Source organism: Equus przewalskii, chromosome 13 (genome assembly GCF_037783145.1).
Source record: "Equus przewalskii isolate Varuska chromosome 13, EquPr2, whole genome shotgun sequence".
Classification (NCBI taxonomy): domain Eukaryota; kingdom Metazoa; phylum Chordata; class Mammalia; order Perissodactyla; family Equidae; genus Equus; species Equus przewalskii.
In genome coordinates, this window is record NC_091843.1 from 36617199 (window position 1) to 36633463 (window position 16265).

At 42.0% G+C, this 16265-nt stretch overlaps 1 protein-coding gene across 9 annotated transcripts in view; it reads left to right on the top strand.

Annotated features, from left to right (window-relative positions):
- The window catches only part of SIL1 (SIL1 nucleotide exchange factor), a 254164-nt gene that overhangs the window by 154004 nt on the left and 83895 nt on the right, over positions 1-16265 (top strand). The window lies entirely within an intron of this gene.

The window sequence follows — 16265 nt, forward strand, 5'->3', positions numbered from 1 at the left end:
CCATCTCTTCACTTTGAGCCTATGTTTGTCTTTAGACCTGAGATGTGGTTCCTGGAGGTAGCATATTATTGGGTCTTGTTTTTTAATCCAGCCAGCCACTCTGTGTCTTTTAATTGGTGAATTCAGTCCTTTACATTTAGAGTGATTATTGATATATGAGGGCTTAATACTGCCATTTTTATCTCTTGTTTTCCTGTTGTCCTATGTTTCCGTTGTTTCTTTTCCCTTGTATTTCTGACTGCCATTCAGTTTGGTGGTTTTCTGTGATGGTTTTCTCTTTATTTATGGTTTGTGGCTCTAGTCTGATTTTTTATTTTGTGGTTACCATGAGGTTTGTATAAACGATCTCATAAATGAGATAGTCCATTTTCTGATAGCCTCATATCTCAAATAGCCTACGCAGGTTCCATCCCTTTCCTTTCCTTCCCTTCTATGTTTTTGGTGTCACAAATTACTCTTTTTTGTGTTGTGAGTTTGTGACTAAATTGCAGTGTTTATAATTGTTTTTGATTCTATCTTTCCCTTTATCTTTTGTGTTATAATTAGGTATTTGCTAACCTATTTTGATAGAGAGCTGCAATTTTCTGATTTTGTCTATTTTTTTCCTTGCTCAAAGCTTTGTAAACCTTTGCCTTTTTGTCTCAGGTAGGAAACTTCATCATTTCTTGTAAGGCAGGTCTAGTGGCAGTGAATTCCCTCAGGTTTTGTTTATCTGGGAAAGCCTTTGTTTCTCTGTCATGTTGAAGGATAATTTCATTGAGTAGATTATTCTTGGCTGATAGTTGTTGTCTTTCAGTATTTTGAATATATCATTCCATTCTTTCCTAGCCCGTAAGGTTTCTGCTGAGAAATTTGCTGAAACCCTGATGGGGGTTCCTTTGTAGGTTATTTTGTTCTGTCTTTCTGCCCTTAACATATTTTCTTTGTCATCAACTTTTACCAGTTTTAGTTTTATATGCCTTGGAGAAGGTCTTTTTGCACTGATGTAATTAGGAGTCCTATTGGCTTCATGTACTTGTATGTCCAGTTCTTTCCTCACGTTTGGGAAGTTCTCAGCTATTTGTTTTGAACAAGCTCTCTGCTCCTTTCTCCCTCACGTCTCCCTCAGGGATACCTGTAATCCTCATGTTACTTTTCCTAATTGAGTCTGATATTTCTTGAAGAATTTCTTAATTTTTTTTGAATCTTAGTTCTCTCTCCTCCTCCTCCTGAAGCATTTCTAGGTTTCTATCTTCGAGGTTACTAATTCTCTGCTCTATAAGGTCTACTCTATTTTTTATGCTTTCTACATTATTTCTTATCTCATTCTGTTCTTCATATCAGAATTTGTTTGGTATTTTTTAGAGCTTCAGTCTCTTTGTTGAAATATTCCTTCTGTTCATTCATTTTATTCCTGAGCTCATTGAACTGTTTTTGAGTTTTCTTGTAACTCATTGAGTTTCTTTATTATAGCTATTTTGAATTCTCTGTCTGTTAGATTGTAATCTTCTGTGACGTCAGGTTTGCTTTTGGAGAGTTGTCATTTTCCTTCTGTTGTGCACTGTTACTGTAGTTCTTCATGGTGTTTGATGAATTGATCCTCTACCAGAGCATTTGTGGTAATCACTTTTTCTTATTTGGGTACAACTTTGGTTACTTTGGTTCTAGTCACCTGGGTCTCATGTTCCTCCACTGGCTCTCCACAGGGTTGGATGCTGCTGTCCTGTGTACCACCTGTGCTGCTGTTCCCTGGTTGTCTTGGGTCCTGGTTGTGTTGCTGCCTGGAGTGCAGGGTTCATAGATGTCACTGTTGCTGGTGGGGGCCTGAGGTCCCGGGGGCTTGTATGCAGCCCCCACTGCTGGTGGAGCTGGTGTCAGGGTTGCCACCACTGGGGGCTGGATCACTGATTATGATGTAATTCCTGATGCTTCTGGTTGCAGATTCCACCTGCCACTGCTGGTGGGGGGCAGGGACTGATTTTCTTTTCCTGCCCCATCTGCTCATAGTCATGCTGGTCAGGCCACTCTGCATTTGTGCAGGTCAGGCTGCAGCCACTCAGTGGGTCATGCTCACATGGGCAGGGCTGCCACTTAGCAGAGAGTGTTTGTATGGGCAGGGCCACTGTAGCTTGGTGGGCTCTCTTGTGGGCTGGCCTAACACCGCTTTGCAAGTGTTTGGGTGTGGCCTGGCTGCCCCCGCCTCCACTCAAAGTCGTGCTGGTCACTGCATGAGGATCCACATCCTGGTTCACTGCTGCCCAGGACACCAAGGGGGCTGCTCCCCAAGTTCCACTGCTTCCCAGGGGTCCAGTCCACCCACTTTCAGATGTATAGCTGCATAGATCTCTCAGACGTCCTGTTGTGCTGTGAGGGAATCTTCTGTTGGTTAATGGATGTCTGATTAGTCATAACTTAGAGGGGAGAGACAAAGAGAAGAACTCACTCCGCCATGATGCTGATGTCACCAGTGCTGAGTCTGTTTTTATGTAGGGATTTGGATAGACTAAAAGCTATGCTGCTGCCGCATTAACATAAATGTTCTTTAAAAAGCAATCATTTGCAACATGTTCTTTTTGCTGAGTTTTAATCATCTTTTTATGTCAGTACAAGTTTAACCTCCTTGTTGAACTATTGTATTCCATTGAAGGGATATGCTATATTATGTAACAGATGCCCTACTGATGGATATTTGTGTTGTTTCTCATTTTTAATAATTATTGAAATGCTATAATGAGCATTCTGTCCATACATCATTATGCACTTCTATGAATGACCCTATTGGATAAATTCCTAGAAATGGAATCTGCTGGGTCAAATGTAATGAACAGTTACAATTTTAATAAATCTTGCCAGATGCCCGAAAGCATTGCACTAATTTATATCCTTACCTACAGTGTATTAGAATGCCTGTTGCTGTGTGGCCTTACCAATATTGGCCTGCAGGCTCTCCGAGGTATGCATATTTATACGTGTTTTTGGAGAGTGATTTATAAACCACTGTAAGAAACTGGTGAAAGCTATGGACCTTCTCAGAAAAATGTAATTGTATACTTAAATATTTCACATACAATTTCAAAGTCTTCACCAACTGATCTCAGGTGACATAGTTCTTATTGTTGCCTTCCTAACTACCAGCTCTCTCTTGCTTCTGCTTTGTGGACTTGGAAGCACTTGAAAGTTTAAGGATAAAGAGCAGTTGTAGAGCTATGACCAATAGTTCATCCACCAAAGCCTGTGTCAGAGGTGTTAATACTCTGAAGTTCACAATGAAGTTTGATGTGTGTGGTTTACTAACAGTTAAGAGCTAAACCATGCTTCTCTCTCATTCTATTTTGATCTCTTGCTCTGTTTCTGTTTGTGCAGTTCTTAGTCTTTATCTACCTCTCTCTCATTTTCCTTATAGGTTGAGGAGTGATACTGTGGAATTAAAGCACTTTTAAAAATACGTGTTGTAATTAGTAAATTAAGTTTTATTTTACCCTGGTCCCAAGTTAAAGACTGTCTTTGCACCAGTACTTCCCTCTGCCCCACATTTCAGAAAGAGGAAAGTGTTTGCATTTCTTCCCATAAATCTCACTTGTCTTTGTTTTGTAACATATACACAATGGACATTTACTATGTATCAGGCATTCTGTTGAGCAATGTAAGGAATATAAAGGTGTCCTGACTTCAAGGGGAATATAACCTAATAGGGAAAATTTGACAAATATATTTTTATAGGCTTGCTTCCCTCACTAGACCAGTGATTTCCTCCATGTCTCATTCTTGATTTCCCTAAAACCTGGCATATTATAGGTGGTCAGTAAATGCCTGTTTAATGAGTAATAAGAACCCAAACAAGTAAGAGTAAATGAATAGAGGAAGTACCATTAGAGAAGAAGAAGCAGGACACTCTGGAGATTGAAAGGAAGGAGGACAATATATAAAACTGGATGGAGTTGTTCGAGGTAGGCCATTAAAAAATGGATTTGAATTTGACAGGCTAAAAGCAAGGAAAGAGGCAGTATCAAGGACCAAGGAAAGCATGGGGTGAAAGTTTGGTCAGAGCATGGGGTACCTGTGGATGAGGGGAGATAAAGCAGAGAATATCAGGCAGGGACCTTATTGGATTAGGTGGGCCTGGAACACTAGCAGGCGTATTGGTACTTTGGAGGATAGCTGCAGAGGGTTCCTGGACCCAATTCCAATCTGTATGCGTGTGTGTGTGTAGGCTTCCCCACATCCACAAGCAGTTCTCAGATGCCAGCAGGGACCCAATAATGCAGCTGAATTCTGATACTATCGCTCTGGAGATAGAATCAGATTCCACAAGGCTCAGTCCCACAAGACTGCCCTCCACTTCGGACACCAGCTGCAAGTACGGGTTGTTACCCATACTTCTGACCGACTGGCTATCAATCAAAGATTCCCACGACCCCTCCTCAGGTTCCATTAATTTGCTAGAATGCTCACAGAACTCAAGAAACCCTGTTTATTCACTAGATTACTGATTTATTATAAAGAATCCTAAAGGATATGAATCAACAGCCAGATGAAGAGATACATAGGGTGAGTTTCCAAACAAAGGAGCTTCTGACCTCGTGGAACTTTGGGTCCAGCAAGATGGCACATGGTAGAAGCATTCTGGTTCCCCAGTGTGGAAGCTCTCTGTAAAGAGTCTGAGGAGCTGTCCTTTTTGGGTTTTTTGGAGGCTTTGTTACGTAGTCGTGATTGACTAAGTTCTTGGCCAATGGCAATTGATTAAACCTCAAACCCCACCCTCCCCTCCCTGGAAATCATGAGGTGGGACTGAAGGTTCCAATCCTCCTATCACAGGGCTGGTTCTCCTGACAACTAGCCCTCACTTTTGGGTGGGGTCCAAAAATCACCTCATTCATGTAACAGGACACATCTTTATCACTCTCATCACTTAGGAAATTCCGAGGTTTTTGGGAGCTGTGAGCCAGGAACTGTAGACTAAGACCAAATATATTGAGAAATATATCTTTGGTCATCTGAATGACCAAAGATATATTTCTTATAAATCACAATAAAGCAATAGCAAAGAACCACTGAAGGGTTTTAAGAAAGGAAGTGCCGACAGAGTTGTCCTTTAGGGGTGCTTTGCCTGGCTGCAAGGGCAGGAGGCATGGCACAAGGAGGGATCATGTACCTTTTTCTTGGAGATTAGATCTCACGATCTCCTAATGTTCCTTCTAGCTCAGGATGCTGGTGTCTCTGGAGTTGTGAGGGATTTGCCTTCTCTTTTATAAATTCGAAATGGGAGGTGTAAAGAAGGATGTCTTGGAGATGGCTTTTTGGGAGCTGATTTCTATCAAAGGGGATCCAGACAAGAAGTACTCAGCTGGGAGTGAATCCACTCGTGACTGGGAGGGAACATCAAGGCCAGAACTTCAAGCACTACCTGGGTCCCTGTAGGGCAGTTGAAAGTGTGTAGCGAGTAGAGTGTATATAATCAAGTGACAGTTGCAAAGTTCACATTAGGTGCTCAGGATTGGGAGCATTAGGGGGTGGCACAGCTAGGGGCAGCATCAGCTGTTGTGACAACGGGGTGGAGTTATGGAACAGGCTACTTGTCGGAAGTATACACATCAGCAGGTTTGCTGGAGTGCCCACTTTGTGCTCAGTGGCCTGGAACATTTAGGCTTCCTTGCCCATGCTTAGGTGGGCACCTGCCAGCATAGTCCCCTGAGGAGCAGGAAGCCAGAGCAGGGTGGCTGCCTGTATAAGCTTTATGGTGCATTGTTGCAAAACTGGCTTAAGCCTGTGATTGAGTTAAGTTTGTCAGGAAGCCTGAAACCCTTCTCCCTTTTTGCTGGCTGGCATTGTTCTCATTTAAGTCCTCCCCACGTTTGCCTAAGTTATGCTGCTGGATATAGCCTCTTTGATTTCTGTTCTGATGTCTTGGGGAATGGAACAGAGACTGCCCAATCTTAAAAAGATTTGGTTTGTCTGCTGGTGGCCCCAGCCAGGGAAGGCTGTGCTGGGTTTTTTCAATGTGGCTCATTTGCTTTCCTCTCAATTTGGATGCCCTGAAGGCTTCATTGTTATTGAACTGTTTGCAGCCTTAATAAGGCAGTCTGACATGAAAATTCTACAAAAATCGTGTACTCTCCTCTACAGAACTTGATCAGGTATATGCTGAGAACTATTAACAGTAAGTCTGACCATCTACCATGGCACTGGTCCCTGTCTCATAGCTGAGAAAACTGAACAAGTCACAGGGAGGCAAGAGCCAGGCAAACACCATTATTAAAAGCTCTCTGGAGTCAACCCTATGCATCCTGCATGTATTATCTCCTACTCCTTACAGTGAACTCCTCATGAACTCTATGAAGTTGGTACTCTGAGCCCCATTCTGTACATGGGCCACAGAGGTTATTTTCCCAATGTCTCAGAGCTATTAAGTAGTGGAACTGGACCTGGAATCTGGGTCTTCCTTAGTATGTGCCCTCTACCACTGGCCTGGACAACTGCCCAGGTCACCCAAATGCTAGAGGCTGTAGCTCCTTCTGCCGAAACTAGCAATGCAGGTGAAGAAAGCAAAGCACAGCACTAGTTAGTAGGTCTCTTAATGCTGATGATCCAAAACTTTCAGCTAAGAGGCAATGAATTGAGGTCGTCATTACACTTTGATAGGTGAAAGAAGGCTCAGGTGACCTCACTTTGTTGTTCAAGTCACCTGTGTTTAAGGGAGGCCTTCCTGAAATGGGAGGGCAAGGACTTGGGACTAGTTGTTTCCTTGACTGGCTTCTCTACACTGTATCTCTGGCTCCATCTGCCTCTTTTCCTGTTCTGATTTGCATTCTGTCCCCTCCTCCCTCAAAAAAATAGAGATTTAGGAGTCCTATCTTTTAGAGCTAATCTGCAGAGAAATTCTGCCCTAGGAATTTTACTCCATTCACACTTATGGATTTCCTCTCTTTCTACTGCAGGGAGCCTCCACACCAAGGGACTTTTGCAGCAGGCACTGGGGAAATTATAGAGGTCAGGAGTAGCTGATACTGTTTTGAAATAATTCGTAGAACCCTGTTTGGCCGTGGAGGTAACAAGTGCTGTAAAAGAGAACAAATAGAGCCAATTATGATGTCAGGATCCTTGGGGACTAATGGGGTGGGGCGAAATAAAGATTAAAAATTAAAGTGCAATATCCTGGCACTTTGCCGTTTTAACCTCCTTATTAAATTATGACTTCTGTTTGAGGAAAATAAATGAGAACAAAGGGTATGTTTAGAATATAATCTTTGTGTTTTAAATTTGACTAATGAGTGGTTTTAGCACTTTGATTTGGTTCTCAGTCAACCTGTGTTCAAAGTGTCAATTAACCAATAAATATTATGAAAAACAAGAGTCAGAAATGGTTGCCACTCTTGCTAATAAGCTGCTAACGAAATTGTGCCTGGGTGGGAAATGCAGGCTCTCTGGAATCCCCAAGAGTCTTCTCCAGAAAATGAGCAGTAGTGAAGCTAAGCCCCTGACCCCTCGGAAACCGGCACATTTAACTCCTTCAAGTCCAATTTGCCATTTTTTCCCTTCTCATTGTTTTAAAGTTCCAACCTGTTTCTACTGACAGATCTTGTCCTCACTGAAGAATCAAGACCAGCAGTGTATCCCAGAAGTCAGGAGCAGCAAGAAAGACTCAGGAAGCTGAGCTGAAGGAAATTAGATCCTTTCCCCTCCTCATTATTAAGTGAAGCTCATCACCAGTATTTCATGGTTAACTTCAATTATAGTGAGACTTTTAAAAATGTGATTTTATTTGACTCAGTAATTCCCAAATGGGTTTAGAAAGCTGGAAGGAGTGTAGCTGTGCTGCAGTTTATTTCAGCTGCCTGGACTTTGGTCTCTTGGTGATTCCTTTCCTCTCCTAATTTTCCAGAGCCTTTTCTCAGTCTCCTCACCCCCAACACATAGGCATACACATGTGCACAACTGAAAATAGATTGAAGTCTGAATATATGCAAGATTTTGTAGGGTTGAGAGAGTGGGGGTGGGGTGGGGAGTATATCTTAAAAAAAGAGAAATGGCAGGAACTAGTAGACCATAGTAGTCAAAAGGGTTATTAAAAACTGGATTCCCAGCATGGGTGTAAAAACCTGAATGTTCTGATTAATGGGCTGTCTTATACCTATTAGTCTCACTTACTGGGTCTTCTTCTAAACTAGAGAGGAACATGGGACACATTTTGAATAGAGATAGAAGGGGCACAAAGGCTAAGACAGGTCCAGGATGCCCCTTGTGGGTCCTGGGTGAAAGTAGCCCCTCTGCCCCTTCTGTTCTGTTCTTCTTTATTCTGTCCCTGGCTTTATTAAATTTTGGGGTCTGCCAGCAACCCTGGGCTGGTGGGAGGAATCGCTGCATGTGCTTAAAGGTTGTCCTTTTGAGGGAAGGAGGACTGATAGGGCCATGATAAGATTCCTAGTTTTTCTGGTTAAAATACTATCATCCCATTCTACTGTCTCATTCCTCCTATTCCCTACCCATTCCCCTGGTTCATGCTTTATTATCACTGATTAGGTCAAGTATAATAGCTTTCCAACTGGCCTCCTTGCTTCTTTTCTCCCTGTTTTATATACTGAGCTCCAAATGTTTCAAAGGGGGTTACTCATTGCCCCCTAAATAAGCCCACTTCTTTGCTTGTTCTCTGAAGGCTGTTCTCTGGACTTGGAACTCTAAATGTTGTTACTTCTCTTCCTCATTTACTTCATACTCCTCAGTGGCAGTGATTGATCTTGTTCACGTGGTACCCTTCCCAGTACCAAATACAGCAAGTGGCCCTCAGTAGGTGTGCAGTAAGCGTGGTAGAAAGAATGCCTAGAAGAGAGCAGACTCTTGCCCAATCCTCAATGAATGCTTGCTGTCCAGCCAGTTATGGAAAGAGGATTACTGTGTCCTAGATATAGTTCCTTTGAGCCTTTGTCCTGATGGCTATTCAGAGTACCTCTCTGTAATACAGGAAATCTTCTAAGTAGCATTGCTAGTCCTTGTCCTTGAAGAGGACTGCTCTTGTGAATTTTATATCTAGAGGTTGGTGACCAGCTGTCATCTGTCCTCCTTGAGGGCTGGGAAGGAGACTTTGGTTAGATCACAGCAGATGAGATTTTGAAGGGTGGCTCTGGAGCGTGGTGGGAGCTGTCAGGGTAGCTGTTTCATTAGGGAAACTGTGGAGTCTCTTGTTCTGAGGGGCTTTAATGCAGGTGAGGGACATTGGCCCATGCTTGGAAGCCATGCCAGAGAACACTTCTCAGGCCCTTCCCAGATTCTAGATTCTGTGACTCAAAGTGAAAAATCAGTTTGGAGAATATTTTTATTTTTTCTCATTTCCTCATTGTTTTGTCCTTTTAGAAAATGCATAAATATAACTGCAGTCCAGACTGGTTCACTATATGCTTTGCTGTTTATAAAACAGTCTCCATTTGTGTTTCCCTGCCAAAAATAATAACATTAAGCATTGGGTCAGCACCCTAGGGAGGTTTGTGCACATTTTTTTTGTTACTGGTTCAGTTCAAGTCCTGCTTTGGAGACAGGATAGATGCTCATTTGTGTGAGTCAGGGATCTTGCCAGAACTTGTCTGGGGGTTTTGAATAAAAAAGCTGGAGGAGAGGGCTGTGGTAGTCATGGCAACCAGGCCTGTAAAGTCTCAGCTCTGACCAGCCCTGGTTAGGAGCTTGGGGGCCCCAGTGAGGTGAGTGGCTTTGCTTCCTGTTCCACATTTCTCCTATTCCCTCTGGTCTGGGGAATGGGGGCCAGGGGCTGGCATTCAAGCTGACCTTTCTGGAGGCCTACTGTGTGCCTGGAGCTGAGCCTGAGCTGTGGGCTCAAGTGATTGGTCCCTGCCCTTCAGAAATGCAGCATAATCAGGGATTTTTACTCGTTAAACATGCCTACAGGACTTGATAAATAAAATGTCTTTGTTTCATCCTGGTTGACATTTACCTTTTTGGGGCTGTGTTTCCTGAAGCACTTTTTTCTTCTGAGCACTGACACAGTGTTTTCTCATTTGTTCTTCACAACAATCTAACACATTAGGAAAAGCAGACATGATAGTTTTCATTTGACACATATGGGCATGAAGATTCAGAAACAAAAAGGAATTTGGCTAAATTCACCCAGCCCTCAAAGACAGAGCTGAGTGGGTAGCAGAGTTCCAGGGATCATGGTCGCATGGCCAGCTCTTGTGTGAACAGGCCATGCCAGGGCAGCACTTGATTTTCTGCCATTGCATCCAGGTATGACTTGAAAGAGCCTAGAAGTCCCTGGAGGGTGAGGTTTCTGGCAGGGGCCTACAGATGACACCCAATACCTCTTACCCCTCCCAAAGCTGTGTAACTACCAAGGCATCTGATCCCAAGGCAAAAACGAGAGCACTGCGGCATCCATCTCAGCTGGCCCTGTCTCCTCTGAAGCAGGGCAGTCAGGCTGCACAGAAGCCGCACTATGGGCACTACCCGAGGAGCACCCTGTCACTGTGAGTCTAGGAGGGGCAAGTTTCTAATCACTGAGCACTGGGATGAATTGGGACAAAGACATGAGTCAGGCAAAATTTGTCGATAGGTGAAACATCTTTTCCAATAGTCACAAATTGGCTGCGGGCTGAATTCCATTTATAGATGTGTTTTGTTTGGCTTTTATATTTTAAAGTTTGAGTGCTTTTAGAAGGGGCATTTTTCTCAGCCCTCACCACTCCCTGTTGTCTTATAGATGGCCCTCCTTACTCATCTCTCTTATTTGCCTGCCTCCCATGGGTGCTGGAGTTGACTTCTACCTCTTGGTATTACTTCTTACCTGCCCTTCACAGAGGTTCTTCTTGCCCAGGTGCTTCATGGCCTCAGGCTTTCTTGGCCATTTTCTTCTTTCCACCCTGCCCAGAACTGTCCTTCTGGGGCTGTGTTTGAGCTCTGAGCTTAGCTCTCTTTCCTGGCCCCTAGAAATACTTGCTGTCATCTTGGACTGTATCTGATAAACTAACTGCTGTTCTGGGATTCAAAGGGAGAGGGTACTGCTTTATCCAAAGAAATGAATTTTTTAAACAACTTTATTGAGATAAAATTTATATTCCATAAAATTCTCTCATTTAAAGCTACAATGGGAATAATTCTAAAATGTTGGTAGAGTAGATGGGTGGTTTCCAGACTATGGTGTTTCATGGAGCAGAAAAACTTTAAAAGAAAATTTGGGGGACCAAAGGCCAAATTTTTTACTTTGTTAAGAGCCTTAACATGGAAACAGCCCACCATCATCCATCATCATTGTTATATCATTTTATAAAAGGACATTTTAACACTAAAAAGATGGAAACTATGTAATTTCAGAAAAAAGAGCTATTCTTTATACTGAACACTTAACTTCCTTGTTTCAGGACCATTGGAGTGAATTGCCACAATAAACAAACTACCTTAAAACTCAGTTTAAAACAGCAGTAATTTCTTTTTGTATAGCTCTGTTTTAGAGCTATAGTAATAGTTCACATACCCTTCAGATGCCCCCCAAATAAACAATTAAATCAACCAGGATGTACAGGAGTGGGAACCACAAAATGAAATACAGACACTAACAAATTAACCAAGTATTACAAATTAATAACATAATCGTATTATCAGGGGCTGGAAAGAAAAGAACTACCCTGAGTGACTTTGTGCAATGATATCTTGACTAGATACTATAAACTAAAGACAGATAGTACTGTAAAACTAAAGACAAAAGTACTGTGTATAAATACTGTAATCTAGTTTGGTAAATGTATTTCTCATAGGGGTATGGGCTAGCAATTTTGAAACTACTTTATATGTATAGTAGAATTGAACAGTAAATATGTATGTATATGGCAGATAACAAGAGCCAGGTTACTCACTGTTGGAGAAAGAAGTTACAAATAAAGTGGGAAAGTTACAAATAACTCTGTGACATTAGATTGGAATTGGAAATATCAGTATAAACTTCTAGCTTTTTTTTTTTTTGAGGAAGATTAGCCCTGAGGTAACTACTGCCAATCTTCCTCTTTTTGCTGAGGAAGACTAGCTCTGAGCTAACATCTGTGCCCATCTTCCTCTACTTTATATGCGGGACGCCTACCACAGCATGGCTTTTGCCAAGTGGTGCCATGTCTTCACCCGGGATCCAAACCGGCGAACCCCAGACCACCAAGAAGTGGAACGTGTGAACTTAACCACTGTGCCACCTGGCTGGCCCCTAAACTGCTAGTTTTTAATAGACATACAGACAAATAGATACAGAAATATAGATGTGTATATATGCATATATGTAAACACATAAATAAATTTCTTAGCTCTATCCATTGACAGGGTCTAGAAGCAAGGATACCCTAGTAGTAATGAGCACACCTAGCACCCAGATCTTGGTTTCTAAATACGATTCTTTAATAAGAGAAACTAGGGCTTCTTGAGAAGTAGTTGATTCCAGAACTGGGGAAGGAAAATACAAGATGAACTTGGAACATCTTATGGAACCAGAAAGTAAGGAAATACTTGAAAAAAGAAAATGATGGGGGGAAGGGACTTGTTAAAGGAACACAAGAGCCAACCTGAAGGAATTCTTAATTGCCAAAGTTGAAACAATTTGAGTAACAAAGTAAATAATGATAGTATTGGATTATAAGTCATAGACTAAAATATCCACAAGTCCATACTGGTATGAATAATTAAATAGGTGGAGGAGTGACAGTTTTGCTTGCAGTGAAATTTCAGTTAATGTGTAAGGAAGGAAGGAAACAGAAAATTGCCATTCGACCCTCACCACAGTGGTTATTGTTGTAGACGGATTCCTCTAATGGTTTCGTTTGAGGAGAAGAGGGATGATATGTATAATCTCAAAGTATTTCTCCCATTTTTTTTTAACAATTCAGTGTTTTTTAGTATATGCAGAATATTGTACAACCATCACCCTATTTAATTCCAGAACATTTTCATCACCCCAAGAAGAAATCCAATACCCACTAGCAATCACTCCCCATTCCTCCCTTCCCCTAGCCTCTGGCAACCACTAATCTATGTCTGTTGATTTGCCTATTCTGGACATTTCATAGTAGAGGAATCATGATATGTAGCTTTTTGTAGCCATCTTCTTTCACTTAGCATAATATATTCAAAGTTCATCCGTGTAGTATTCCACAGTATGGATATACCACATTTTGTTTGTTCATGCATCAGTTGATGGACATCTGGGTTGTTTTCACATTTTAGCTATTATAAACAATGCTGCAATGAGCATTCAAGTACAAGTTTTTGTGTAAATATATGTTTTTGATTTTCTTGGGTATATACCTAGGTGTGGAATCACTAGGTTCATGTGGCAACTCCATGTTTAGTTTTTTGAGAAACTGCCAAACCATTTTCCTTAGCTTGGTAGTTGCTGTGATTTTTGTTTACTACAGTAGAACAGCTCAGTAGAGACTACTTTTATTAGTTGATCAAGGCCAGTACCACCAGTAACATATTGACATCATGAACTTTGTAATATGATGTGCTGAGAAGAACACTATATCATTTCTGTGGTGCTTCTGTCAAGGATGTATGACCTCAGTTTAACCATGAGAAGATGCCAGACGGTCCTGAAAAACTGCTCAGTATTCCTCAAAGCTGTTAGAGTCGTGAAACACAAGGGAAGACTGAGAAATTACTGCAGACTACAGAGACTAGGGAGAAATAACAACCAAAGGCCATGTGGTATCCTGGAACGAAAAAAGGACATTAGTGGAAGCACTGGTAGGGTCCGAAAAGGATTTTTAGTTGGGTTAATAGTATTGTTAATTTCCCGGTTCTGATAATTGTCTGTGGCTCTGTAAGATATTAACATTGGGAAAGCCTGTGTATGTGATACATGGAAATTCTCTGCACTATTTTTGCAACTGTTGTGTAAGTTTAAAGGTAGTTCAAAGTAAAAAGTTAAAAAAGAAATCCAGTCTTTTGTTCTTACTCACGTGTCTGCAGATCAGCTAGACTTGGCTGACCATGGCTGGACTCACCTGGGCTTGGTTCCAATCTACAGTTTGGGTCCAGGTCTGCTCCATGGGTCTCTCATCCTCCTTGGACCAGAATGCCAGCAGAGCATGGTCTTCTCAGAGTGATGGCAGAATTCCAAAAGACAGGCCAACACACAAGTACATTTCAAACCTCTGTGGCAAATTTGCTAACATCCCACTGGCCAAAGTATGTCACAAGCCAGGTCCAAAGTCAAGGGGTGGGAAAGTATGCTCCATCACTAGTAAGAGGGACTGCAAGGTCAGATGGCAAAGGGTGTGGATACAGGCAAGGGGAAGAAAATTGGTGACAACAATGCAGTCTACCACAGATTCCCTGCACCCACCTTGGAAATATAGGAGTTGTTACCTGTATCTTGGCCTGTGATTGAAGTCAGTGACAGAGAGTCCCAAGAGGAGTCAAAATTCATACGATGTGGCCTTGTGTAATTTGGACAGAACTTGTACTTAATATAGACAGAGTTTCCTCATGCATGGGTCTGACCCCAGTCTTGAGTCTAAGCCAGTGGTAGGCAAACAGACACTGTAGGCTGCAGGCCTCTTTGCCTTTCTGGATCCCTGTTTTATTTTCTGCCTGTCCCTTTGCCCTCCACCCCCTAATCCCGAACTCTTTACCTGCATGTATCTTGTGACTCTTTGCCTCTGCTCTGCTCCTCTCAAGTGTTCTGATCCCTTCACAGAGGCCCTAGAAGGATGCAAGTCAGATCACTCTCTCTAACTTGGCCTTTTTCCCAGTGGGGTGGAAACATTTGAAATACTATAGTTTCTGCTGCCTTTGCCACTGCTGCTGCCATGGCTGGTTTTGTGTATTTTAAATGAGTGTAACCTGCATTTTAAGTTAATGCTATTGTAGTTGCTCTTGCCCCCTGTGGTGGCTTGTGTGAAGGGAGTAATTTTGGAATTTTCCCCAAATAAAATAAATTGATTCACATTAACATCCTGGTCTCTTCCTTGGCCAGCTTAGCACGATATAACCTGTGATGTTTTGAAACTTATAAAATCATGTACTTTTTTCTTTTCTGTTCCTAATTTTGATCAAAAGTCTGAAAATTCAAAATGCTATTTTTATTATTACTAGTATTAGTGCTGTTACTACTAAAAATAACTACTAACATGATTACTATTTATTATGAATCTACTTGCCCTAGTGGAAATCCTTGTTGGCCTTTCCATACACCTCTAGATCAGCTAGGATTTTCTCTCTTTCATTTCTAATTTTTCACTCAACAAATGATTATTGAGGCCATGTGATAGGCCCTGAAGATAAAATGGTGAGAATTTATATTAACCAGATAAATAAAAACTAAAATATAACTGCAGATTGTGGTGAGTGCTATAAAGAAAAGGTTCATGGTACTGTGAAAGCCTTTAGGGGACAGCTGGATCTGGTCTGGGAAAGAGAGGATGCTTCTTAGAGGAAGTGACTCTTAGCTGGGATTGGAAGGATGAGGAGACGGAGGCTGGGGTTAGAAAGAGGATTCTGGGCAAAGGGAACTGCAGGTGGAATGACTCCATGGTAGGAGGGAGCATGGTTCTTTCATGGAATGGGAAAAGACCAGTGTGGCCTAGAGCATGGGGAACGAGGAGTAGACAAGTTTGAAGAGGTAGACAGGGACTAGATACTAACAGGCCTCATTGACCAGTGTGAGGACTTTCATCTTTATTCTAAGAACAGTAGGAAGCCATTAAAAGCAAACCAGGGGAATGACATAGTCAGGTTTGTATTTTGGGGGAAAAATAAATCATTCATTGTAAAGAACAATTGGATTGGGAGGTAGGAGTAGATAGGGGAGGCCAGTTGGAAGGCTATGGCAGTGTCCAGAAAAGAAATGATGATGGTTTGAACAAGAGCAGCAGTGGGGAGAACAGAGAGAAGGATATGAATTCAGGAGATATATAGCAGGAAGAATCTCCATGTTTTAGAATAGATTGGATATGAGGGGTGGTAAAATAGAGGGAAAATCAAGGGTGACCTGCTTAGCATTCAGCCAGGAAGCATCAGCAAGGCGGTGCTATCGCCTGACAGGAGAAAGTGTAGTCAAAGTCAAGTGTCAAAGCAGCATCTCTGCTTCTAGACTTCCAGTCTCCTGAAGAGCCCTTTCCCTGAAATTCTCTATCCCTGTGGCCATTAACATTCCTCTGTATTCCTAGAACCTACCACAGTGGCCTGGTGTATAGAAGTTGCTTGGTAAATATCAGTTGCACGAACAAATAAGTACAACATTCCATTTGTAATATGTGATCTTGCGCAGTTGCTTTTTTAACTACCTGTGGGTAATTTTATACAAT